The sequence below is a fragment of the Canis lupus genome, chromosome 16 (assembly GCF_048164855.1).
Source record: "Canis lupus baileyi chromosome 16, mCanLup2.hap1, whole genome shotgun sequence".
In the NCBI taxonomy this organism is placed as follows: Eukaryota; Metazoa; Chordata; class Mammalia; order Carnivora; family Canidae; genus Canis; species Canis lupus.
In genome coordinates, this window is record NC_132853.1 from 21,451,297 (window position 1) to 21,477,951 (window position 26,655).

The 26,655-nt window shown below is 43.2% G+C and overlaps 1 protein-coding gene and 1 long non-coding RNA gene across 6 annotated transcripts in view; one reads left to right on the forward strand and one right to left on the reverse strand.

Annotated features, from left to right (window-relative positions):
* LOC140606295 (uncharacterized) overlaps positions 1–24,845 on the forward strand; it is a 100,149-nt gene extending 75,304 nt beyond the window's left edge. For 2 of the 4 annotated variants that reach the window (XR_012008646.1, XR_012008643.1), the window contains exons 6-12: positions 110–227; positions 671–818; positions 948–1,107; positions 11,849–11,985; positions 12,701–12,931; positions 23,337–23,403; positions 23,582–24,845. This is a non-coding gene — a long non-coding RNA (uncharacterized lncRNA). Of the gene's footprint in view, positions 1–109; positions 228–670; positions 819–947; positions 1,108–11,848; positions 11,986–12,700; positions 12,932–18,689; positions 18,894–23,336; positions 23,404–23,581 lie in introns of all 4 variants that reach the window. The other 2 variants (XR_012008645.1, XR_012008644.1) reach the window with 2 other exon arrangements.
* ASIC2 (acid sensing ion channel subunit 2) overlaps positions 1–26,655 on the reverse strand; it is a 995,000-nt gene that overhangs the window by 403,623 nt on the left and 564,722 nt on the right. The gene's annotated exons all lie outside the window — the stretch shown is intronic.

A 26,655-nucleotide genomic window follows, 5' to 3' on the forward strand; every position in this document is an offset into this window, starting at 1 on the left:
GCACCCTGCTAGGCTTCAAGTAAATAAGGGCAGAACTTTTCAAAGGCTAAGCAGAAAGGCATCATGTGTTGAGTGTTCTTTCCTTAATCCTAACCATCTCATTCCCCAGCCTCCTCAAAGAACAATCCAGTGGGGGGCAAGGCCATCTAGAGGATGCAATGAAGAGGGGCCACTGTGGAAATGAGGCACTGTGGAGGTGGTGGCACTGTGCTCTGGCCTGGAACAAGGTAGGATGCAGTCAGTCCCACCCTGCTCCTGCTCCATCCACCAAGCGTTCTCTCTAGGAACCGGAGGACTGAGGATGGGAAATTGGGGCTGCTAGTCAGAAGGATGCAGGGATGGTGATCTTGGAGACAGCTAGAAGAGTGTTTGCAATTAGGTTCTTTTCTTTTTTTTTTACTTCCCCTTCTTGGAATGGATTTGGGGATGTGCAGTTTGCTTCTAGCATTACCTTGGACTTTGAGGACCACATGGGGACCAAGGGAAAGTCAGTGGGAACTAACTGCTGAGAGCTGGTTCTGGTGGCAGGAGGCTTTCCAGAAGTGGGTGAAGATGGCCCTGTCCCACCTAGCTCAGCATGAAGGGAAATGGACCAGGATTTGAGCCATGGGGGGCTTGGCTAGAAAAGAAAGTGTGTATTTGCCCTGATGTCCTCTGTGTTGTCTTGCAGGGGGAGGATTCCCTTACTTTTCCATAACCTTTGCTGATGAGATTCCTGGACAAAGTGCAGATGAGCTGAGCTGAAGGAACCACACAGAGACCACTTTGAAACATGTGGAGAGGACCTCTTGGAGCAGAAGATACCCTGCCACAACCATGTGAAATGAATTCCCTTCCCTTCCTCTGGTCATCCCCACTTATCTCTGACTTTCAGAAGATAAGTCATTTAACTTTTGTTCTGAAGTACTCTTTTCCTTAGCTCCTCTTCTTCTTTTTTTTTTTTTAAGATTTTATTTATTCATGAGAGACACTGAGAGAGAGAGAGGCAGAGACATACACAGAGGGAGAAACAGGCTCCCTGCAGGAAGCCCAATTTGGGACTTGATGCCAGGACTCTGGGATCACACCCTGACCCAAAGGCAGCTGCTCGGCCACTGGGCCACCCAGGTATCCCTTCCTTAGCTCTTCTATCAAATAATTCATACTGTAATCAAACACATTAACACTATGTAAAGAGAAATCCCTGTATGTCATTCACTCAGCCAGAAAAAGTCTGATTTGATCCCCTACCCCCCAATTGCCCCACTCCACTGATCTACCTGACTCAAATCTACTCATCCTTCATGTCTCAGCTCAAATGTTGCTTCCTCTGGGAAGGCTTCCTGAGACATGCTTCCCCCCATAATGGATCTGCATTACAGTACATAATCCATTCTATTATAATTGCTCATCTGTGCTGTCGTTTCCCCCATCAGACTATGAATGCTTGAGTCAGGGTAGTGGACTGAAGGATGTCCCCAAAGATATCAGGTCCTAATCCCTGGAATCTGTGAGTGTTACCTTATATGGTAAAGTTTTTTCAAAAATGTGAGTAAATTAAGGATTTTGAGATGAGGAGATGATCCTGGATTGTCCCTGTGGGTCCCAAATGCCAGGATAAGTGTCATTATATGAGAGAACCAAGACACACAGAGGAGAAGGCAATGTGAGGATGGAGGCAAATATTGGAGTGATGTGGTTCTAAGCCAAGGATGCTGACAGCTACCAGAAGCTGGAAGAGGCAAAGAACGAATTCTCTCCTAGAACCTCGGCAAAGAGTATGGCCCTGCCAACACCTTGATTTCGGCCCACTGAAACTGCTTTCTGACTTCCGGCCTCCATAACTGAGAGCTAAGAAATGTCCATTGTTTTCAACCATCAAGTTTGTGGTAATTTGTTATAGCAGTTATTGGACATGAATACAGGTAGGTACCATGTCTCTTCATCCCAGCACCTTGCATATACCCCAAATGGACTAGGGTGCACAGTAGTTGTTGAATGAATGAATCCCCTAGAAGACAACCTTTGAATTTTGTCAAAAGATAGGCATATTGGGGAGTCTGGGTCAGTTCTTGGTTCTGCCTCTCAGTCATCCTTGCTTCCCAACACCCCAGTTGCCCCTCCTTTAAGGTAAAGCAATCATATCTGCCCAAGAGTATGGTTTAGTGAGTTAAATGCAATGATGGCTAGGAAAGCATTTTATAAACAGAACATCACTGTTTTTCTCCTCCCTCCTGCCTGGCCCTTCCTAGCCCAGGCTAAGGATGACACAACTAACACAACTAAACTATCTCTGTGCCAGGGGATGTCTGTCCAAACCATAGTGTGTCCAGATGAGGAAGAGCTTGATGATGCCTCAAGTGGTGTGCTCAGCTCATCACGATCTGTGTAGAACCAACTATCTTCCTCCTCCCAACCAGCTTTAGAAATTCTTGCTAGTTAGGGGCAAAGACTTACTCTAAGACAGTCATCACCTGCATCCTTCTGGGCTACCATGCTGCTGCCTCTCCTGTGTCTCTCCATTCTCTCTTGTGGGCAGCTTCCTGAGGCCACCATCTTATCACCTGTTTGCTTCTTGTCCTCTGAGTAGCAGAGTCCTGGTGTAGATGCCTCCAGAGACCTCATTCCTATTCAGCATCCCTGTTGCAGCTACCTGGACATGACTGTGTTTTCAAAGCCACTCCCTCCATCAACGGTCAAGGAAAATATAGTGGTCCACATGAATTAAGGTTGTAGGTAATTGAAAATCATTCTTTTGTATGAAAAAAATCAGAGTTGCTGATTCTAATGGAAAGTTTTCCAGACATAGAGCATTAAAGACCTTCTTGTTCTTTGGATTAGGAATTTCACACCTGGGTTCCAAAGGTACATAAAGGGATTCACAAAATAACTTTACTGCTGCATCTTCTGAATAAGCTGAAGCTTAAAAACAGCTGAACCATCCAAAATAAGGGCTAGCTTAATTGTGGCAAGCAGCTTAATAACTATTTTGAAGACACTAGAAATAATATTTAGGTATCTATTATGTACATAATATGCAGCATATGCATTATATAAAATATACATACTATATATAAATACATATAAAAGATACTTAAGTATTATTTCTTCTTCATCTTCTTCTAACTTCTCATAAAGTTCCATACTTACACATTCAACTGCTATCCTGATATGTTCTCTCATCTGTCTTATCCTAGGATTCTCAAAATTAACATGTCCCCAAACAAATATTTTTTTCTATTTTGGAAAATTGTCAAACCTGAAAAAATTTTTCCAGTTATATGATAAACTCTTAAACACCCTTCCCCAGGATTTACCAATTGTTAACTTTCTGCTATATCAAATGGAAAGTTTGATCTGATTCCCCCTCTGCTCCTCCCTGCAATCTGTTCCTTTCCAGGGCTCCATTCTTCAGTCCTCAGCACCCCTATAAACCTTGTGGATCTTGCCTGGCAGTTGCTTGAGGTGCCTCTTCCTTCCTCTTCCCCTCATGTAAAACCAACCACTCAATCCTGTTAATTCTGTCTCAAAAATAATTGAATCCCTTCACTCCTCTATTCCTGCTGTCATCACTTGATCTGTCACCAACATTTCTTTCTTGGACTGCTGCAATTGCCTTCCAATTATGTTCCTGTTGCCCTCTCTTTAATCCATTTTTATGCAGAGTAACTATAGTTTTAACTTTGAAACACATCCAGTTATATCAGTTTCTTGCTTAGAATTCTCAGTAGGTTATCCTCAATGACTTATTCGTTGCTATCCCTGACCTCTTTCATGCCACACAGACCAGGTGAGGTCCTCTGTTCTTTACCCCTCCATCACTCTCTCTTTCCCCTTCTTAGCACTTCTCATAATTATCATCACAGAGTAATCCATACACACATTTGTTAACTGTCACTCTCCCCTGTAAGTCCACAAAAGGTGGGGACGTTGATGGTATTAGTTACTGCTGCATCCTTAGAAGCTCTACACATTACCTGCATAGTAGGTGATTAACACACATTTGTTACATGAATGAATACACAGAAAACGCATCTCTTGAAGTGAGCAGATTTTACTCTTCTGTGAAATTAAAACCTGGAAAACCAAGTTTGAGTTGCATGTAAGCCAAAAGATAAATAAATTAATTAATTAATAAACAAACACACACACACTGACTGCCAGCTTATTTCCACATTAATATTCAGATTTTGTATCACCTACTTGCTTCGAGGTAGTGAGGACTAGTAAAAGGAACCTCACTTTGAACATCAAGCAGATCTGCACTTTACTTCTGGCCCTGTGTCTGGTTGTAAATCTTGGGCATGTTCTTGGATTCTTTGAGCCTTTGTTTCCTAATCTATGAAATGGATACATTAATACCTATTTCAGAGGGCCATCTTTTTTTTTAATAAAATAATTTTTATTGGAGTTCAATTTACCAACATACAGAATAACACCCAGTGCTCATCCCGTCAAGTGTCCCCCTCAGTGCCCGTCACCCATTCACCCCCACCCCCCGTCCTCCTCCCCTTCCACCACCCCCACTTCGTTTCCCAGAGTTAGCAGTCTTTATGTTCTGTCTCCCTTTCTGATATTTCCCACACATTTCTTCTCCCTTCCCTTATATTCCCCTTCACTATTATTTATATTCCCCAAATGAATGAGAACATACAATGTTTGTCCTTCTCCGACTGACTTACTTCACTCAGCATAATACCCTCCAGTTCCATCCACGTCGAAGCAAATGGTGGGTATTTGTCGTTTCTAATGGCTGAGTAATATTCCATTGTATACATAAACCACATCTTCTTTATCCATTCATCTTTCGATGGACACTGAGGCTCCTTCCACAGTTTGGCTATTGTGGCCATTGCTGCTATAAACATCGGGGTGCAGGTGTCCCGGCGTTTCATTGCATCTGAATCTTTGGGGTAAATCCCCAGCAGTGCAATTGCTGGGTCATAGGGCAGGTCTATTTTTAACTCTTTGAGGAACCTCCACACAGTTTTCCAGAGTGGCTGCACCAGTTCACATTCCCACCAACAGTGTAAGAGGGTTCCCTTTTCTCCGCATCCTCTCCAACATTTGTGGTTTCCTGCCTTGTTAATTTTCCCCATTCTCACTGGTGTGAGGTGGTATCTCATTGTGGTTTTGATTTGTATTTCCCTGATGGCAAGTGATGCAGAGCATTTTCTCATGTGCATGTTGGCCATGTCTATGTCTTCCTCTGTGAGATTTCTCTTCATGTCTTTTGCCCGTTTCATGATTGGATTGTTTGTTTCTTTGGTGTTGAGTTTAATAAGTTCTTTATAGATCTTGGAAACTAGCCCTTTATCTGATACATCATTTGCAAGTATCTTCTCCCATTCCGTAGGTTGTCTTTTAGTTTTGTTGACTGTATCCTTTGCTGTGCAAAAGCTTCTTATCTTGATGAAGTCCCAATAGTTCATTTTTGCGTTTGTTTCTTTTGCCTTCCTGGATGTATCTTGCAAGAAGTTACTGTGGCCAAGTTCAAAAAGGGTGTTGCCTGTGTTCTCCTCTAGGATTTTGATGGAATCTTGTCTCACATTTAGATCTTTCATCCATTTTGAGTTTATCTTTGTGTATGGTGAAAGAGAGTAGTCTAGTTTCATTCAGAGGGCCATCTTTAAATAAGATGGCCTTGCTTTTGTTCCCAGCACTTTTTGTCTGGTAGCTTGGTTAGGAGTTCACACATACTCATGCTGCCCTGTTCAAAAATTTAAGGAATATAATTTGACCTGTTCAAAAATCTAAGGAAATAAAAAGCTTGATGGTGGAAGTAGGTTTCATATGTTACTTGTCTCTGAGAATCGATGTTTTCTTTGTTTATAGGTGTGTGTGTGTGTGTGTGTGTGTGTATGTGTGCATGTGTGTGTGTTTGCAATGGCTTTTAGCCAGCAAGGAAGAACCAGGAGTTTGATGTGTGTGGTACACCTGTAAGGGGCTCAGGTTTGCTGGACCAGAACCTAGTGAAGATTTTTGTGTGTGTGTGTGAAAACCATCAAGCTCTTTATTAATGAAGCCCCTCCAAATTAGACAACTCTACATATCAGTATTTAGCATAAGAAAGGTAAAGTCTCATGAAATATCAGGGCCTTACTGTCTCATAGCACAAGCACTATGACTCCTTTCAAGGGCATGTTATTAGCATGTCTTTCAAATGGGCTCTGGGCAAGTTGCTAATTTAGACCTATGGGCTTTGCCTTTCCTTCCCTGTTGAGTACTTCACCACCTTCTGCCCCTTTCCCAGTTCTCAAGTGTGTGGATGAGTGCATGAAGGGGAGGATTTGGGATTATACTCATATGTAAAAGAAAGCCTGTGACTTTGGATATAGTGAACTGATATATGTGGGTTATAGCTCCTCATTGAGGATAACCCTCTTCTTCCTTCTTGCAAAGCAGTTTTCTATAGATAAACAGGCTAATTTTACATTCTGAGTCGATGGTCTTATTTTTCTACAATATCTCATACTTTGGGAAATGTCCCTGTGTCACAAGTATCTCTGAGGGAGTGTGATGGGATCTAGGACCAGAAACCCCTTATGGATGGGAAAAGATTTTCAGAAAAGAGATAGGGGGCCCATGTGGGCATGCAAAGCAGGAAGTGCTTTCAGAGAAAAAGGGCAAAGTGGGTGCCCATGAGGGCACCTCCAACTCCTCATGAAGGCTTTTAAGTTTTGTATTTTTCCCCTTGGTCTCTGATGACAGTCATAAGATAGTATAGTTTTTTAAAAAAGCTTTATTGAGATACAATTGATCTATAAAAAAATTGCATATATTTAAAGTATGCAAATTGATGTACCTTGATATATGTATACATCTGTGATTCCATCATCACAGTTAATATCTGTCATCCCCAAAAGTTGACTTGTGCTCCCTTGTAACTCACCCTCATCCCCAATACCATACTCAGGTAACCACTGATCTGCTTCCTGTCACTATAGATTAGCTTGCATTTTCCACAAGTGCATATAAATGTAACCATACAGCATGTAATTTTTTTTGGTCTGGCTCTTTTCACTCTGTGTAATTATTTTGAGTTTCAGTTATACTGTTGCATGCAACAATAGCTCATTCATTTTTTTCCTTGGTGCTTATAACACAGTTTGTTTATCCATTTACCTGTTGATGGACATTTGGGTGGTTTCCAGTTATTGGCTATTACAAATCTGCTATAAGCATTTGCATACAAGTCTTTGTGTGAATATATGCTGAAATACACAATCTTAAACCTTTCTCTCCTTTTGTGGTGTCATTTCTTTTAGTTTTCTCCAACCTCTGCAAAGCCTAATACAACCAGCCAGCCTCACATGGTCGTATCCTGGGAAATAAAGAGACAGGAAGGGGCAAGGTGGCTTGCCTCATGTTCACAATCCACAGTGCTGGTTCCATGTGGTGATCAGCAGATTAAAGAGTGGCCTATAGCAGAATCGAAGGTATCCTGGAGAAGCCACTACAGCAAGGACTTGACTCAGACACAGGCTCCTATTTTTGAGCTGATATGTTGGTGGAGACAGGCTGACACTTGAGATGCATATCAAGATGCCAAATCCATTGTAGGCAACTGACATATCTATATTCCCTTCTGCTATATTTGCTTTCTTAAATTCTTCGCTTGGAAGCACTAAGTTGTTTTCTTGATAACTGGGGTTTGTAGGTAAATAACCATTAGGTAATGGAGGCACTGCTCTGCTATTTGTTGAAGATCTTGGGCCACACATAAATATTACAATATACACCAGTCTTGTATCTGAGAGTTCTCAGGGGTTCCTTCTAATTTATAAGCTAGCTTTGAGGGGAGGGCTTTTGTTGCATACAGGTATCTTCCCTAACGCGTCTTACAGGGTGAGCATTGAGCCTCCTTTCTTTTTTTCTTTTTCTAGCTTTATTGAGACATCATTGACATGCAACGTATGTAAGTTTAAGGTATACAATGTGATGATTTGATACACACATATATATATATAGCAAAATGATTATAACAATAAGCTTAGTTAACACCTCCATCCTCTCCCATAATTATCATATTTCTTGTGATGTTAACATTTAAAGTATTCTCAAGACCCTTTTCAAGTAGCCTCTTTGATGGTTGCTAACTTATGCCATGAGTTTCTTTCCTCATCAATTTCAGGACCCCCCAGAAGGCTAAGGAACAGTGAAACTCAAGCCAGTGTGGTTTCATTTACATCTCACAAGCACCCAGATATTTAGAAATATCTGGAGGACTCACTAAATGTGCTCACTTTCATCTAGTTGCTCGGGGCTGTCTCCATAAAAGCATACTAGCTTTGTGCCATCCTTTATCACAGACTGTCAGAATTGCAGGGGGCTTTGCAGGCCTTGCTGTCCAACTGTGTCATTTTCAAGAGGAGCCTGCAGCAGCTCAGAGAGGTGAGGTGACCTGCCCAGAGTCACAGAGCTTGTTAGTGGCTGGGCTGCACTAGGAACCCAGCCTCTAGACTCCTGGTCCCCTGCTCTCTACATCCGCAATCCCTCAATCCCCAATTCTCATTTAGTTTTTCTGCGCTTAATATGTTTTCCTTGAATTGATTTTTCTCCTCTGCCTCATCTGTTACCTTCAAGGTTATTTTTGGTGCTCCTCTCTACCTCTTTCATTTTGCAGACTGATTTCCCAGGCTTTGCTGAGGTTGGCGGCATTCCTACCCCAGGGTCTCTGGCTTTCATTACTGTTCTGTTCCCTCACCCCTATATTGTCTTCCTGGGGCTTATAAAGCAGGCTGGGCCCCCAAGATCCCTTAACCCCATCTACCCACTCCCTTGTAGCATCTCTGGGATGCTGCTATTTCTCATCTTGCACTCTCCCCACCCCCTTCAGTCTATTCCCAGCTTGAGAAGTCTGCTCATAATGACAACCCTCGGAGTTCATCCTTCAGTGGGAATTCAAGACTGCACCAGCTACTGGGTGGTGACTACCGATACATCTTTCTGATGGCATTTCTTTTCTCTGCCAGGTTTTTACTGTGTGGAGATGTGTCTATCTGGGATGATCCCTTCTCTCTTAAGTATGTGGTGGGCGGGGTGTCCGCCAGATGCTTGTAGGTAATGGTTGCTGAAGTATGGATGGCTGGGGGGTTGTGTGTGTGTAGATGGAAAGAGAGCTGAACTGAGCATCATTCCAGACACCAAGTTTCTAGTTGCAGGCCTTGGAGAATCAGAAAGACAGGGAAAAAGGGGCAGGGTCAGACAACTCTCCTTTCAAAGCCCAGCTCTGCCACTATCACAGGCAAGCCTGAATTTCCTCACCTGTAAAATGGGGATGATAGTCAACCAGTGTCAGTTTTGAAGGAAGTACTGAATGTGGCAAAGGACCTACACAGCTTAGCCCAGAGCCAGACACTTTCTACTGAAATTAGGAAGAGATGGTTTCACACCTAGGTTTCCTGCACGGTAGCTGTAACTCCTGGGCAAGTTCATGAATCACTTTCAGCTTCTGTTTACTTAACTGTGAAATGGGGAGAATGAGTGCCTACCAAATAAACTGATTGTGAGGATTGGTACACAAAAGTATATAAAGTACTTAGCATGGTGCCTGGCGTGAAGTAAGTGCTCAATAAATGTTAGCCATTTTTAAGTGTTCAATAAATGCTACTTCCTTTTCCTTTGTAAATTTAGCCCCCAGCCTTTAAAAATAAACAAGTGGGTATACATCTTGAGCATGAACTTTGAGAAGTTTGAGTTAAGGTCCATTAAATACTTTTACATATACAGATATTTACTGAGTGTATACTCTGTAGGGAGAAATATCAAACCCTATGGAGCTCAAAACCTAACTGAGTGGCAAGCCATTAGGCAAATGATTTGAAAACAGTTTGTCACCAGAGCCAAAACAATCCATTGCAAATTGAACAGCTGCTTCAACAACTCAATTCTACATCCGTTTATTAAGCACTTATTAAAGGCCACGCATAAAGATGAGCAAAACCTCCAGGAGCTTATAGTCTGTAGCAGTATTATTAATAATACAATGACGATGATGATGATGATGATGATGACATGATGATGTTGGTGATGATGATGGTGGTGGTGATGACAATTGTAATGACAGTGGCAACACCTCAACAACAATAATAGCTAAGATGTATAAAGAGCTTACTATAAGACAGACATTGGCTAAGGGCTTTGCACGAATTGTCTTGTTTAATTCTCATAAGAATCTTTTGAAATAAGTAATCTCATTCTCTTATGGGTAAAGAAAAGGAAGCTCAGAGAGTTGTAATTTGCCCAATGCCACACAGCTTCTAAGTAGCACTGTTAAATCTCAAACTCAAGTCTGACTAGTGTTAAAGACCTTGTACCCAGCTGCTGAGAGTGCCCCTCCATTATAATGGACCAGTTGTAATGGAGGAAAGAGCTATGTGAATGTGGTTGAGGGCAAAGTGTGCTGGGGGAGAGGAGTGGAGAATCCTGAGTGTGACGGAGGTGATGGCTGAAGTCATCCGAGCTGAGGCGTCTTTGGCATTGGGTCATAAGGGATAAGCAGGAGGTCAATAGTAAAGGATGAGAAAAGAGGAATCCAGATGACCAATACAAAGGGGCCTCTGAACTTTAGGTATGGTTGGAAACAAAAATCAGGTGGTATGGTAGGATGGGGAGTTCTTGGGAGAGCTTCCAAGTAAAGCCCAGGTGGGTATATAGCCTGGGGGTCTTTGGAAGCTGAACTTGTGAGAGGCAGCACAAAGGCTAGGAGGCTTCATGTTACTTGTTTTATTTTGTCAGCTTAAGTAAATTCTTTTGGGATCCATAGGGAAAGATATTTTTTCATTTTGATTTTTGGAGCTTCACATGTTTGACCTGGGAGCCAGGAGAATTCGGTTTTATTGAAAAGGCAAAACCATAATGGGCTTTGAAGACCCTAGTTTTGGATCCCATTGCTATCACTTACTGGTTATATGGCTTTGGATGTATTAGTTAATACTGCAGAGCCTCAGTTCTCTCCTCCACAAAATGGGGTTTGTTGACAGACTTGGACAGATTAATAAAGATAAAGCATTTAGAACAGTGCCTGGTTACAAAACAAGCCCTCCTAAAATAACATTAGATTATTGGCCATGGGTCAACTACCAATTGGCCACACAACCTTCTCTACCTGAGCCTCAAAATCCTTATCAATTAATGAAGGGATAGAATACTACTTCTATGGCCCCTCCCCAACTAAAAGGGATTCATTCCAAATGGCTCCTTTGGTGAAGAATAAGAACAAGAAAACCTTATAGCTTTCCTTTTCTGATAAAAACAAAGAATAGAGTAATTCAGGAGCACCAATCTATGTGTGCAGCATGAGTCCTGTCTGAGAGAGCCTTCTCAGAGCTGACAATATTAGCAAGACCGATGGCCTCATCATTGGTCAGCCTCCACGTTGTCAATGGAGAGATACAAAAGGCCTTGTCTGGTTAGATAATTGAAACAACCTGTCAATTCTAGAGACCTCATTACGTTAGCTTGTTCATCAGTTTTTTTTGTTTTTTTTTTTTTATGACCCAGGGATCTTAACATTATTTAAGCATTTTGATCAAGATACAGTTTTGCCTTTACCAAGTCTCTTGCCTGCTAGGCTGGCTGCAGGGTCAGCTGTGAATGATTCATCGCCTGCTACTTGTCCACATCCCCATCTCCTGTGCTCTCATTCCATAGCTGGCATGTTTGTCAGGCAGGCTGTGTGGTTCCTGTGTGCTATGTCTGAGGCACATCCTGCCACGAAGAGGCTGCCTCCCAGGAGACGCACACAGGATCAGTGTATCTAATTCATCCAGTGGATATTTAGCTCATTAAACACCAATAGATTCAAACAGAAAAATGGAACCATGCACATCATTAAAGCTAAATACGTTTCCTTCCTTTGTCTTAGTTTTATTTTCTGAAGGGGAATGTAAGGAGCTCTGCATACCGACAGGCTCATTGCTGGAGCCGGGGTGAGAAGCTGAAAGCATCCAGGCAGAGAGATAAAAGGAGATTGGCTCCAAGCAATATCCCTCCTTGCAGGAAGTGAGTGGTGGTGAATCCATATTTCTACATAATAAGCTGTTATGTGAGGGCCAGAGTGTCCCTTCATCAATGCAAGGGGAGAATGTCAGGCAGAGCTGGCTGTACCCGTGAGGATGAGGTCACCATCCCTGCTGATCTCAGGGGCAGCAGCTGGCCTGCCTGCTTGGACTGTATAGGCTTTCCATTTGCTCCTTGCAGCCTGTGGAAGGAATACTTGCCTGTGGGCTGTCATCCCAGTGTGGCCTGATAGCTGGGAAGTGACTATCTCTTGGTTGGTCTTCATTAGAGTGGTAGGGATATTAGGGGGCATCACGTTCATTTAGTCCCTGGGTTGTGGTTACATTTTTCATGACCCCAAAATCTGGGGACTGTGAAACGATTTTTAAAGATGCCAGGTTTTTCAGTACATTGCAGTGTCTTAGATTTCTATAGCTGAGAGCCCAGCTAATGACTTTAATAGTTTTGTTGTTGTTTTGCTTGCCTCCAACATATTTATGTCCCACTTCATTCTGTTCATGAGGTCCAGATTTGCTTTGGGGGAACCACTTCCCCTAGCGTTAGTCTTGGGTATTGACCCCACTGTCAACATGAGGGGTGAGCTCAGATTGGCTTAAACCAATGGACATGTCCTGGCCCCGGGGATGTTACACAGCTTGGGCAAATAATACACAAGGCACCAATGAGGGGACAAGTGATCTACTGTTTTCCCTTCCAGGAGCTGGTGGAAGAGGTGCCCTTCTTCTTCTCCTGGATGGTGTGCACTGGAGCTACAAGGTTGAAATTGGTGCAGCTTTTTGGCTTCCTTGATGAGGGTCATCTTGAGGCTGATGATGGCATGCAAAGGAGGCCAGCATGGAGAAAATCAGGTCTGGCTCCCCGATAACTGTGTGAATCTCTGGAAGAAACCACAAGTGAAGCCAGAACCACTTCAGGATTCTTCAGTTATGTAAGCAAATTACTTTGTTTTGGGCCAGTTTTCCTCTTAGCTGCAAAGATAAGTTTTGGAGTAGATGGTCCTATCAACCACAGAAATGGGGAAAACCCATGGCTGAAGACATTGTATTTGGGTCTCATTAACCAAGTTGATTCCCTTCTGTTTCAACATTGTTGATCCTCTAAGACCCTCCGTAATATATGGAAAATATGTGCTAGACATTGACTTAACATGCCATGACTGCTTTAAACCTTTGAGCAACCCAGTGGGGTGTATACAGTTCTTTACTCCACTTTACAGGAAACGGAGGCACACAGAGGTTAAGAAATTTGCCTAAGGTCACAGAATTCAGAAAGCCATGACTTGGTCTGATATCAGACTTCTCACATCCTCACAACTCTAAGATTCTACGATTCTACAGTTTCCAGAAGCAGAGCCAATGACTCTTCCCACTGGGAACTATCAACCGTCCAGCCAATTTCATTGCCTAGAGCTTCCTCAGCTTTTCTCAATATCATCTCCTTTGTCCAAATGATAATTACCGGCTGCATTCTTAAATCATCTGCGTTCTCCTCCAAGTCCGACACTGTGGTTTCTGTAACACACTTCTCCATAGCATTATATTATAATGTAACCAACCCACTTCCAACCTGCCCTTGAGCTTTTTCTTTACCATAATAGTCCCAGATCCAAGTTTGACAGCCCAAGGAAGTGCTCCATGGGATTTGATTCCTTAGGAATGAACAGAACACATAACACTCCTCCCAGTTTAGAGCCACACTCTGAAATCTTGTTGAGTTGCTGACATGCTGGTTTTGCCTAGGTCCCAGAGGCTGTGGGGATGAGGAATTATGGAATGTCATCTTATTGCTCCTTTCTACCCTCTGCCAACTCCATCCGCCAGGCTCAACCTTAGCCATATAAATAACCCCTCTCCCAATTCCCCAGAGGGCCTTTCACATGCTCACATCCAGTCTTCCACACTTTGACATTCCAGGTTGTCTGTTATGACCCATCCCTTTATGAAATGCAGAGAAAAGGACTCCAGGCAGACTCTGTGTGGGTGGCATGATCAAGGGCATTAACAGAATCACAAAAAATGGCACATGTTGGCAAAGAGTGGGGAAACTGTCCATAGCACCACACTTTTGAGAGTTGACTGATGCTCAGGTTTTCCAAATGCTCACCCATACTCTAGAATCTATTGCCAAACACACCAGGAGGGCATTATATATGATATATATAAATGTAAATATGTATATCATATGTACATATGAATATATATGTGATATATATCACACAAGCACATATATATCTCACATGCCCCAGCCATCCCTGTCTCTTATCTATCCCATCCATATCAAGAAGTCATTGACTTGACTGAATACAAACATACAGAGAATTATACATTAGAGGGTGACTTTAATAAATCACAAAGAAAAAAAAATAAATCACATAAGGAAACCTTCAGATCTCTGATTGTACCAGTTATACCCTAGCTCCATTCACTCGTCAAGTGAATAGTGTATTGATCTGCCCATCTACTCACTCATTTAACAAAACTTTATTGAACAGTGACATGTGCCACTGTGTAAGGCATTGAGGAGACATAGATGAAAAATACATATTTTCTGCCCTTGGAGCTCACACTTTAGTGGAAGAGAGAAATAAACAAGAGTATTTTAGTGCATTTAGGTAAGCATTTTAACAGCATTAATCACTTATGAGAACCTAGAAGAAAAGCCAGGCTTTGGAAGTCAGAAAAGGCTTCTTAGCAAAGGTGACAGCTGGGAATAATAGCTGGGAATTACCCTGGTTGATACTGCTAATCACTTTCCAGTATCTGCCCTCTCTTCCTTCTGGTAATAGGACCTACCAGGTTTTAGATGGGATTAGTGGCCAAAGACTTATTTCCAGCTTCTCTTACATCTTGATGTAGCCATGGGACTAAATTCTAGTCAATAAGATATGAATGAAAGAGATGTATACAGTTTGGTTTCAGCCTTTAAAAAAAGGTTAACTTGCCCTCTTCTTCCTCTCTTTCACTCTCATTGGGTTGAAATGTGGGTAAGGTGGAAATGATCTAGCTCTGACCATACCAATAATATCCTAGTGGATGACAGAGCCATAAAATAGAAGGACTAGAGGTACCCACCAGCTCTGGACCTCCCACCTGTCTCTCACTACAGCTACTGTACCTGGCACCCCTTTGAAAATAACAGCTTAACCTCCACCTTTACAAAATAACCACCCACCCACAGGCTTAGCTCTGCACAAGAAATTCAGCCTGATTAGATATTAAAATGTCCCCTCCCTCTTGGGTAAGTATGATCTATAAATAGTTGGTGGTCAATGTGCTTTGATATTTCTGGAGGATCTGGGGAAGAGTAAAACACTGGATTCTGCTCAGAGTATTGAACTATAGCCACACCCCCATCATGTACAGCCCGCATTCCCTACCAGTCTTTCTGCTGGGTGTCTTCTCTGTTGGGTACTTGGAGGTGGAGTGATTTAAAGGGAGGGAGCAGGTGACAGGAGCCTTGCTCTGCTTCTCAGCTTGACCTTTGGGCTGCCTGTGCCTCCCACCTGCTTCCTGCCACACTCACCCCTTTGTGCCTTCCACTGCCTTTGGTAATGTTATATATTGTCTTAAATTTCTCCAATTCAAATACAGAATCCTGTTCCTATTTCTGAGATTTCCTAAGATACGGTAGTCTTGAAGTTGTATTCTACTCAGTCCTCTTGAATTAAAAACCTAGATCCTTGGTCTTTCTTAATTGCATGTACATTTGGTTCTTGTTTTAAAAAAACTGTCATTGGACTCAGTCTGTAGTATCATCCTCAATTCACCTGTTCAAATTAACAACTTATTGGGCTAGGTTAGTTTGACCCAATATCTATCTACCTACATTGGTCCTGCTCAGTGCTCAGTTGCCATTGTCCCCCAAAGGGAGTTTCTGTATGGTTTACAGCTGGAGCTACAAAACTGTCTTCATACTTCATGATCTTCTTCTTCTTTTTAAAATTTTATTTATTTATTCATGAGAGACACACACACACAGAGGCAGAAGCACAGGCAGAGAGAGAAGCAGGCTTCCTGTGGGGAGCCTGATGTGAGACTTGATCCCAAGACCCGAGGATCATGATCTGAGCCAAAAGCAGATGCTCAACTACTGAGCCACCCAGGTGCCCCTCATGATCTTAATTCTACCTAGCAACATGACCAGGACTACCTCCCAAAGCTACTCTTCAGACTAAATATTGGCAAATGAAGCATGCCAAAGACAAAGAAATGCTCTTAATATTTCCCATTTGCTTTCTGTCAGTAAACTAGAGGGCAGTCCATTGCCTTTCTCAGAATATATTTTGTCCTATTAGTCCAACAGGCAGTTGGATAAGTAGGACATAGTTGGCAGGAAGTCCTCTACTCCATGAAATCTGTCTATATGAGCTCCAGACCTTATGGACCCAAAAAGGGACAATTGCAAGATTCATGGGAAATTGTCTGTGAAATGATGATTCTGCTCAGATATCTGCTCTCCAAGATCTTGGATGGCTAGGAGCCTCCAGCCCAGCTGGTTTCTCTCTCACTCCTCTGTGTTCTCCCAGCCACATTGCATGTCACTGTGGTACTACTGCACACACTGAAAGGTCACGACTTGCAGATGTGCCTCTCCCCTTCAAGGTGAATCATATGTCTTCATATGTCCAGAAATCAGCACAGTACCCGGCACATGGGAAGGGTTTATAAGATAAAGGAATCCTCAGAAAGCAAGATTGACATATTGGTTACAGACTCTTCTGAACAACAAAGCACAAAACAGCTCCATTCTGAGATTCTGAATCCATTTGGCATTCCATTCTTGCCTGCCCTTCACATGCCACATCCCCCTGCATGTCACCAAATGCTCTTTACCTGTTCATTTCCCCAATCCTGAGGTCCCTGGTTGTGAAGCCTGCTTTCCAGGCAGTAAGACTGGGCTTTCCTTTCTGTATCCTTTGCATTTTGACAGATCTCTAGATTTTGGTAGTTCTTGATTCTCCTTGCTCAATGGCTTCTGGAATCCCAGGAGAACCACTTCCCATTTCTGGCCAGATCCTATGAAACCTCTGACTAGCACCAGGCCACCCTGGGGTGTTGGGCAGAGATTTGGGTAATATAGTATTTGAACCCAAATAGGGAGCTACTTGTTACTGACATTTGGGGAAAATATCCAAATAGAAAATTTCAATTGAGAGACCCCCATTTTTGTTTCCAGACTCCTTAACGGCTCGAACTATGTGTGTGTGTGTGTGTGTGTTTCATTTTTAAATGTTTTTATAACATTAGCAGGTAAGTGTCTGGAAATGAACTCTCCTACTGAGCCCATTACCTGGAAGTTGACACTGATCCCTCACACCACTCTCCCCCCACAGCCCACAAGCATTTGACTAGGCTTAAGGTAACATCCTTAGTTCCCCTGAATCATGTGATTCCCTGATTCAGGACTTTGCACAGTTCACAAGTGTCAGCAAGGCACTTTTTCCGCTTAGGAAGAAACTTCTCCCTTTAAATGTTTTGTTTGCTTTCAAGTCCATTTGAATACAAAAATACAATGGAATCCCATTAAAATAATGTCTGGGGCATGAGACACAAGGATAAAAGACAGGAAATTGCCCTATTCTTTATGCAGACCTCCACTTGGAGCTGACAGTTCCTGGATAACCTAGGGAAACAGGCTGTTAAGAAAACAAGTGGGCCATATTTCATGCTGGCTTCCAGCCTCCCCTGGCTGTTTTTATTAGAGGCACAGGGGACAGTTAGAGCAGTAATACACCAGGCTGCTTTATAGTGCTTTTCTCCCAAATGCTGAATTTTCATAATTGTTCAACAGGAAAATTGTTCCTTGGGCTGAAAATGTAAATTCTTTAGTCACCTGGGGAAAGGTAGTAAGTGGGAGGTCTTTGAGAGTGAGCTTTGATGATGAAAGTAAGCTTACAAATCCGAGAGTTGGAAGGGTCTGACCCTTCACTTGAAATATGCATGATCTGGGACCCAGAGAAAGGAAGAGATAAATGTCCAGGCACACAGAAAGTGGTGACAGAGGTAGGACCAGAATGTGGACTCTCCACTCTGGTCTCGTGCTCTACCCCTTCTCTTGTGCCTGACTGATGCAGGGATGTGTAAGACAAGTTCTATACCAAAGTATTCTTATTGCTGGATTCAAGTCTTAAAGACTGTAAGGACCAGCCAAAGAAAGTGTCCTTAGGCTGATGCCAGGAAGAATGTAGTCAGATTTATGGAAGATGTTTCTGAGTATCAGAGCATGGGGATTCTGGATGGAAGACTTGCATAGGACATGGATTCTTTGCACTAACTGGATCATACTTTTTAAAGGATGTTTAAAAATAAGGGTGAATTTGGAAAGGATTATCGAAGGATTATCTGCTGATGAAACAGATGGAGGATAGGTAGCATGAAGGATACTTTCCCAAAAGTTCTTAAAGATGAGAAAACCCTGAACTGTCTCGGGCAGGTTAAACACTCCAAATGATACAGAGACTGGGTCAGAGAGCTGAGCAGGTCTCATTCAGGACCAGGATTCTCAGACTGTGGCCTTCTAGATTTATGAGATAGCTCTTCCTCAGTTCTCAGGGCTGAAAACTCAAGAGTACAGGCTTTATTATTATTATTTTTTTGTCTAGGAATAAAGCAGCTGTGTCACTGAGAACCAGAGGAGCTTATAAGTAGCTACGGGCTCTATTCTACACCTCCCTCTTCTCTCCCCAGCTAGCGTAGATTCTGAGCTTCCAGAATACTGTTGGACAAATCAATGAATGAAGACAGTCAAAGATAAAGATGGTGGTACTGTTTGGGAAGGCAAAGACCACCTTGTGTTCTCCATTCCACATCTCAGATGGCAAAATATATTCATAATACATTCACAACTCATTCATCCAGGAATGAAGTTTCTGGAATGGATTAATTTTCCAGGTACTGAAGTCAGCTCCTTTAAGCATAAAACATTTGGTTTTGGTTCTTTTGATTTGAGAACACCTTAACTATATTATATACTCCTAAGCCAGGGCCTACTAAACAGAAATGTCATTTTTTTTTTCTGTTTCCGAACTTAATAAGGTAGTTAAATCATGATACATTTTTCTAGGGTACTTTCTAATTACAGTGTAACTTTACATACATTATCTCATTTAATCCTCATAACAACTTTAGGAAGTCCATTATGTATATGTACATTTGTCTATTTATGTCTATATGTTCATTCTCATTTACACAGAAAAACTGAGGATCAAACAAAATAAAAAGTCATTTTTTTCAAGGTTACAGCCAGGAAGAGACAGAGTCAGGTCTCAAATCCTTATCATCTAATTGCAAATCCATTGCTTGTCCTCAGAGAGTAAGTGTTCTTGACTCTGTCTCAGGGCATGGCCAATGGCAGGATCAGGAGTTTGCTAGAAACGTGAACACTGCAGACTGGAAAAGAATGGCTTGCTGGGCCTAAGCAACAAGTTGGTAAATAAGGGAAGGAAGCCAGGATAGTGGGGGAAAAGAGCCTGGTTATAGGCCTGGACCCCAGAGAAGGGAGGCTGCCAGCCATCAATGTCAATGCCCAAATGGGTGTGAAAAGTTGGCTGGATGCTTTCTGGCACTGCTAACCCAGGAGGGCCTGAGGGGCAGGCAGGGCCTGGCAGAAGGAAGCTCTTGGCGGGGATGATGCTTCCACAGGTGCTTATGGTTGGCATGAGTGGCTTGGAGCCAGACTCAAGCCAGAAATTGGGTCTAGCCCCAGGGTGTTACCGACTGGGGTAGACAAGGCACAGTGTATGAGGGCAGAGAGCCAGACCAAGCAAAAGTGTGGAAACCACCAGAAACTGAGGCATCAGGGAGGGCTGGCAGCCTGGCCTGCACAGCTGGGTGAAGGCCCTGCAGATTCCCCAGCACACTGGCACCTGGATACAGACCCTCATGGCATTCTTCCCAGTCCCATCCTCTGAGCTTCCAGGATCTTCAGAGCTGCAAGAGGGGAACACGGGGGTACAAGCAAAAACTAGAGCCAAAATGGTGCCACTGATCATTTCTGAGGGGCTCCTCTTGGAGAGCAGCAGACATAATGTGTGTTGTCCGGAGACAGGGAAACAGGGTGGTGGAGGGTCGAAGTCATGGACTCTAGATTCTCACTTGTTAGCTATGGCCTTGAGCTAATGGCATGATCTCACTGAGCAATACAGTGATAATAATAGCCTCATCCTTCCTTCCAGGGTTAGCTGAAGTATCTGACCTGGTACCATAAATCAAAGTATTTCCTTTGAATTAAAGAAATATGGTCAGCTTCCTATTGTCTACTTAATGTTGGATGGGAACTGGAGAATTAGGATTTTTCAGTTTTGTTTTTTTTAAATGCAGCAGCCAAGGTATTATGTGTCTGCAATGTTCCAGGCACTGAGCTAAGTGTCACAGGACAACAAGGATGACTAAAAGTTTGGGCTTTGGGGGCCAGCCCAGGGAACTAACATCTAGTTAAATAGTAAATGCACAGCAGTTGTAATACACAATGGAAAGCAGAATGAGGTAAGGGCTGAAAGGGGGTATATGCATGGAGCAGCCACAGGAACTCGGAATGATTCATTTTAACTGGAGTGGGGGTGGGTGTCAGGAAGGAGCTCATGGAGCAGCTGGTGTTGGAACCAGACCATGCAAGAGAGCTATGATTGAGGGTAATAGCAGAATCCAGCAGGGAAATCATCAACCATGGGTCTCAGTCCTAAATCAACTTTTAAGGTTCTAAACTGATGCTTCAAAACCAAGATTATACTCTTGAAGCACCCAGGGATCTTTCAGATAATTTTCAGGTGACCAGATCCCATTCAGATCACCTGTTTCAGGAGCCCTGAGAGTGGGGCCAGGGTATCAGCATATTGAAGAAACTCCTCATACAAGGTGATTCTGATGAGTACCTTTGGTTAAGAGCCAGTGTCCTAAACCAGTCCCAAGCTTTAGCAGGCTTAAACATCTCCTGGAGATCTCGTTAAGATACATGTTCATTGCCCTTTCTTCAAAGATTCTGACACAGGAAGTTGGGATGAGATCAGAGATTTTGCATTTCTAAAAGACTCAGGTGATGCTGATGCTAAATGTATGTGGACCACATGTTGAGTTGCAGGACTCTAAATCATCAGTTCGCCCCTTGTTTCTTGCAAAGAGGTCCCCTTCACTTGAAAGCAAATTCATGCTTCTCCATCCTAGACCTTTAAGAAGTTATGTATTCCCAATCACCTTGAAACCACCTGTGCATACAAGTGAAAAAAGACATCCCAAAAGGGTTCATAGCACTAGCTCTGGCCTCTGTACTGCTTTCCCCTGACTCAGTTTCCTTCTGGTCCCAGCTTCTCAGTTTTGTTCCTGCTTCTATGCCTGCTCTGTATAACTCTACTGGATCATGTGCATTCTGTCCCTGCCCAGGAACTTCAGAAATATGTCCAATTCTTTTTCTCTTCCCCCTCAGAATCTAACTCCTGGCCAGTCCACTTGATGCTCAGCAAAGAGATGGTTTGGTCCCACTAGACTGGTTGGCTCAGAGAACATCTGAGGACTGAGTGTGTTCTGCTCTCCTTCTCTCTGACACTAGCTCTGGGAAGATTGGTATGATGACTTTGAGTCACATTTGTCCTTTCCATGTTTTTGATCAGCTTCATTTCTGAAAAATATTGCTCACGGGACCAATTGGTGATCATTAGAGCTAGAGAGCTCTTCAAAGCTTCCTTTCTGTGTTAGGAGAAATTACCTGGATGGGATTGTTGAGCTAGCTGACTGACTCTGGGATTTAGTCATTTGAAAGAGTTAGCTGTTGACAGATGACACTTGCCTTTTAGAAACTTGGTAAAACAAGCCTTGTATTGTGGGTTCTTGTTAATTTAGTGGCTCTTTTTTTGTTTTTTTGTTTTTTTTTTAAGATTTCATTTATTTATTCATGAGGGGGCCAGGTGTGGGAGAGGCAGAAGCAGGCTCCATGCAGGGAGCCTGATGCAGGACTCGATCCCCGGACTCCAGGATCACGCCCTGGACTGAAGGCAGTTGCTAAACCGCTGAGCCACCCAGGGATCCCCAATCCAGTGGCTCTTGGCTAGTTCCCTACCTTTTGGCTCTGAGAAAAGTCTTAACTTCACCCCTCACCAGAGTTGCCTTTCAGAAGCAACATCCATGCGCATTTCAGCTAAATCATATAAGCATTTTGTTTTTATTTCATCTTTAAAAATGTTCTCTCCTTTTCCTTTTTTTTTATTTTAATCAAGTCTTTTGTGCTGGGAACAATACTAGATGACGTGAAAATGAAGAAGTAAATTAGATTTGATCACTTGTACTCAAATCACATGGTAGAGGAGACACACACCATAAATAGTTACCTTTATGATACTGCTTGTTTTTAGAGAGGCACTGTGTGCAGTGAAAGTACAAAAACGGGGTTCATTTTTGGCTAAAGAAAACCAGGAAGTCTTATGGAAAGAGACGTTGCCTTTTCTGCATGGAAAAGTCAGGAATGGTCTGACTTTGAGAGAATAGCCACATCTGAAAATATAACACAGGAAATACATGGTACTTAGGTGGGTGCAAATGTTAGCACATCTCTTAGATAACCACAATGAAGGTCCTGTGAACACTAATTACGGTAACAACAAACGTCTTTTGAATACTGTGTGCCAAACACCCTATTGCATCATCAAGTTCAGTGAAATCCTCCCAATAGCCCATGAAGTGATGGTATATCCCCATTTTACAGATGAGTACACTGTGGTTTAGAGAGATGAGGTAATTTGGTCAAGGTCTTTCAGTGCTGGAATGTGAGTTCAGGAATTTACACCGGTGACTGTTAGCCGGTATTACTTGTTGAACACCCACTGTGCATAAGTCATCTTTTTCATCTTTAAAACAATCCTATAAAGCGGAGGATGAACGTGTCAAGAGGTGAATTTTGCACATTTATACAGTCATTAAATAGAAGGACTCGGATTAGAAAGCAGGTCTGTCTGAATTTCTAAGCCCATCTTCTTTTGACTTTGCCAAATTCTTCCTCCTTCATTGGATCCTTCAACGTCTTAACCTAAAGGGATGGCAGTAAACATGGCTGTTCCAGACAGGCTGTCTGCAGAGAACCTGTGCAGTTCTGTAATGGAATAATTGCTCCACATTTGCTTAGGGCTGGAGGTGCAAATGGCACAAATGATTGCCCAGAGATGGAAAGAAACAAGGAAACATGCATTCATAGGGGCCAGCCAGGAGAATGACAGGTTGGGTGGAGAGGTGGTAAGACAGGCTGCTTGCTCTGGGGTTCAGCAGCCCTAGGTGACTTTGGCCTAGTCACTTTCCCTCCTGAGCCCCAGTTTTCTCGAGTGTAGAATGGAAATGCTAACACCTCTCTTGTAGGATTATGGAGAAGAACAAATGAGCCAGCCTGGAGCACAGAGTCCGGCCCATGGACATGCAATAATCAGTAAGTACCTTCTTGCTGCCCTGTTTACTTTGGCTCCCGTGGCTCTGATCAGGCTTTGGAGAAAAAAAGGTTCATTTCTTGAGCAGGAAGATTCTGATTTCAAAAGGGAGGCCCCGGGGCACACAGATTGGCATGGGGGACTCTGGCATAATATCCATCTATTTGGTTCTTTCTTCAGGCCAGAATGCTGGTTTCAGGAGCCTTCATGCAAGCACTAAATCCACCTAATTGCTTTGAAAAGCATGGGGTAGATAAATATCCCATCAGCCCACCGCTGTAATAACGCCAGTGACATTTATGCCTGAGATGAAGAATGCAGGATGAACGGTGATCAGACCCCAGGTACCCTGCAGTGATTGACAGCCCAGACAAGGCACCCCCCTGAGCCAGGAAATGCCAGCCTCTGGGTGGGGTGAGGGCTGGGGGGTGCAGTAAGCGGGGATGAATGTCACGTGGGGCTTCTGGAAGTAGATCAGGTTTGTCCAGGATATGAAGTGGAAAGAAGGCTGTCTGGGCAAGTTACATAACCTCTCCAAACCTCTGGATTATGTCTGTGAGAGGAACACCATGATGCTTTGGGCACAAAATAAATGAGAGGAATAAATGAAGAACCTAGCACTATTCCTGCAGAGCTGTCAGAGCTCCAACGCGTTCATATTTTTCCTTTCTCCTGGAATCGCCTCTTTCTTTGCTCTCAAGAGTCCAAGACCTGTGCATGCCCCATTCACAAACCCAGGAGTGCACTCCACTCATCTGTTCATTCGTTAATACTATTTTTCATTCTTTCACTAATTATGTTTCAGTCACCCAAAATGTGCCAGATTCTAACCTGGGATGCACATACAAAAAATAATCAGACTTTTGGCCTGCCCTTGAGTTGTTCAGAGGTTAACGGCGGACAGCGCATTGTCTCAGATAGGGTCCCAACAAGGGAAAGATGGCACTCTCAGGTAAAGATAATCCAAGGAGAGTTTATTCACAAAGGGATTAATTATAAAGGGATGAGTGCAGTCACCAGCAGCAAGGCTGTCACCACCCCCAGGGCCGACGGGAAGGAAGAGACCCAATCTAGCAGGAAAGAGCTGTGCACTGCAGTCCACCTTCAGAGGAGCAGTAACCTTCTGTCCAGGGACACAGGCAGCCCAAGGTAACCTCCCAGGAAGGGAGCCCCATGGCTCCTCCGTCTCTCGAAACTTCTCTTATGCTCCACATTAGCTGACATGATCAGAAGCTCAAGGGCAATGAGCTCGTTGATTCGGTCCACAGCCCTGCCTTTCTCACCACCACCTGGACCCCCGAGATATTCTTTCCCCTTCCTCTTTGCGTGGCCAACTCTTAGCTGACCTTATGACATCGTGACCTACTGAAACATTCAGAAAGATGTAGAGAAGAAAAATCAGACACTCATGTACCCACTGCCTGTACTTAATAAATGTGAAGGTTTTGCCACATTTGCTTCAGACTCCTTTTAAGCAAGAAAACATTGTAGATATAATGGGAGCATCTTTTATACGTCTTCCCCTCCTGTAACACTATTTTGAAGTTAATGAGTATCTATCCATCCGTGCTTTTACATGTTTGTTAGATAGCTCTGCTTTAAGAATGTATATAATTATCATTGTATTATAGACATCCTTTCATAATTTGCTTTCTTCACTCAACATCATGTGGGTGTTTTGTTGTGGCTTTGTTGATTGAACATTGTCTTAAGAGAGTTTATTGCCGGATGGCTTCCCTCGAATGATGAGGGTCAAGCAATGATATCTGGCCCAGACTTGACTTCAAAAGAGTGGCTTTCACAGAGATTTCAGAAGCACTACAAATTACAGTGACTTCCAAGTCTCCCTGCAGCTCCTCACCTTCCCAGTGTAACGGTGTGGCTGTTCGCATTTGGACGCATTTGGACACGATGCTGGGAGGGAGGGCAATCTTGTTAAAAAGGAGGGGGAGGGGATCCCTGGGTGGCTTGGCGGTTTGGTGCCTGCCTTTGGCCCAGGGTGCGGTCCTGGAGTCCCGGGATCGAGTCCTGCGTCGGGCTCCCGACGTGGAGCCTGCTTCTCCCTCTGCTTATGTCTCTGCCTCTCTCTCTCTCTATGTCTATCATAAATAAATAAATATAATAAAATTAAAAAAAAAAGGAGGGGGAAAGGTGGCTGCTGCTGCTGCTGCCTGCACCCTCTCCCCTGGCAAGGCTCCTCCCGTTTTCCCACGTGGCCACCTGTACATCTCCAGCAGCTGCCCCTAAACACTTCCTGTCCTCCTGCAGTTTGATCTCTTTCCCACATCTAGCATCATTATGACACCAAACTGCCCAGGCTTATGTGGACACTACCTCCCACTGAGAGGCGAGGTGTAAAGCTAGGAAGCAGCTAGTTGGTAACTGTTCTCAAAACAAAAAAAAAGCATGGGTCTATCGCCAAACATCACCCAATCCTGGAGCTTTGACTCTACTGTGGTTCAGGAGACTGCTGGTGCCCCAGAGGCCATTCTAACAAGGACCTACCCAGAGGGACGTATGGAATATCATGGCAAGAGGACTTCCCCTATTATCAATCCCAGGGACTGGGATTAAGAATACATCAGCACCACAACCACCATCACCACATTTATAATCAACATTATGTTTTCTAGCTACCTCAAGGATGACATATATAGATCTACTTCATTTATTTTAGTTGCTAAAATCAGATTCCATCGTATGAACATATCGCAGCTTATTTCTCCATTTCCCTGTTGATGGACGTTTAAACTTTTGGATCTTTTGCTATTATCAGCAATGCCGCAACATCTTTGACCTCATCTTTTAAAAAAATGTTCTGCAGGATATGTATATATTCAGAAGGATAATTGCTGGATCACATGATATGAGCTCTCTTTTTACCAATCTAAAATATTGCCAAATTCTTCCCCCAATGGATGTGTCCATTCACATTCATACCAGTAACATCGGAGGGTTCCTATTAGAACTTCATTTTTCAAAATTTCTTAATTCAGATTTGAGGACAGTAGAAATATATTGGGAGGCCACATGGTACGGTAGGAACAGTCCTGAATTTTGGGTCAATATGAGGAGATTCTGGCTCTAGCTCTGCCCCTGTCTTGCTGTAGTGCTGGTACAAACATGCTCCCCTCTCTGGGTCCCATTGTCTTTATTTATAAGTTGAGGGCATGGCCTATAATGTCTCTTTAGTTCCTTCTAGCCTTAACCTTTTGCAATCTATACTTCAAATAATAGCTGACTTAAAAGTAAAC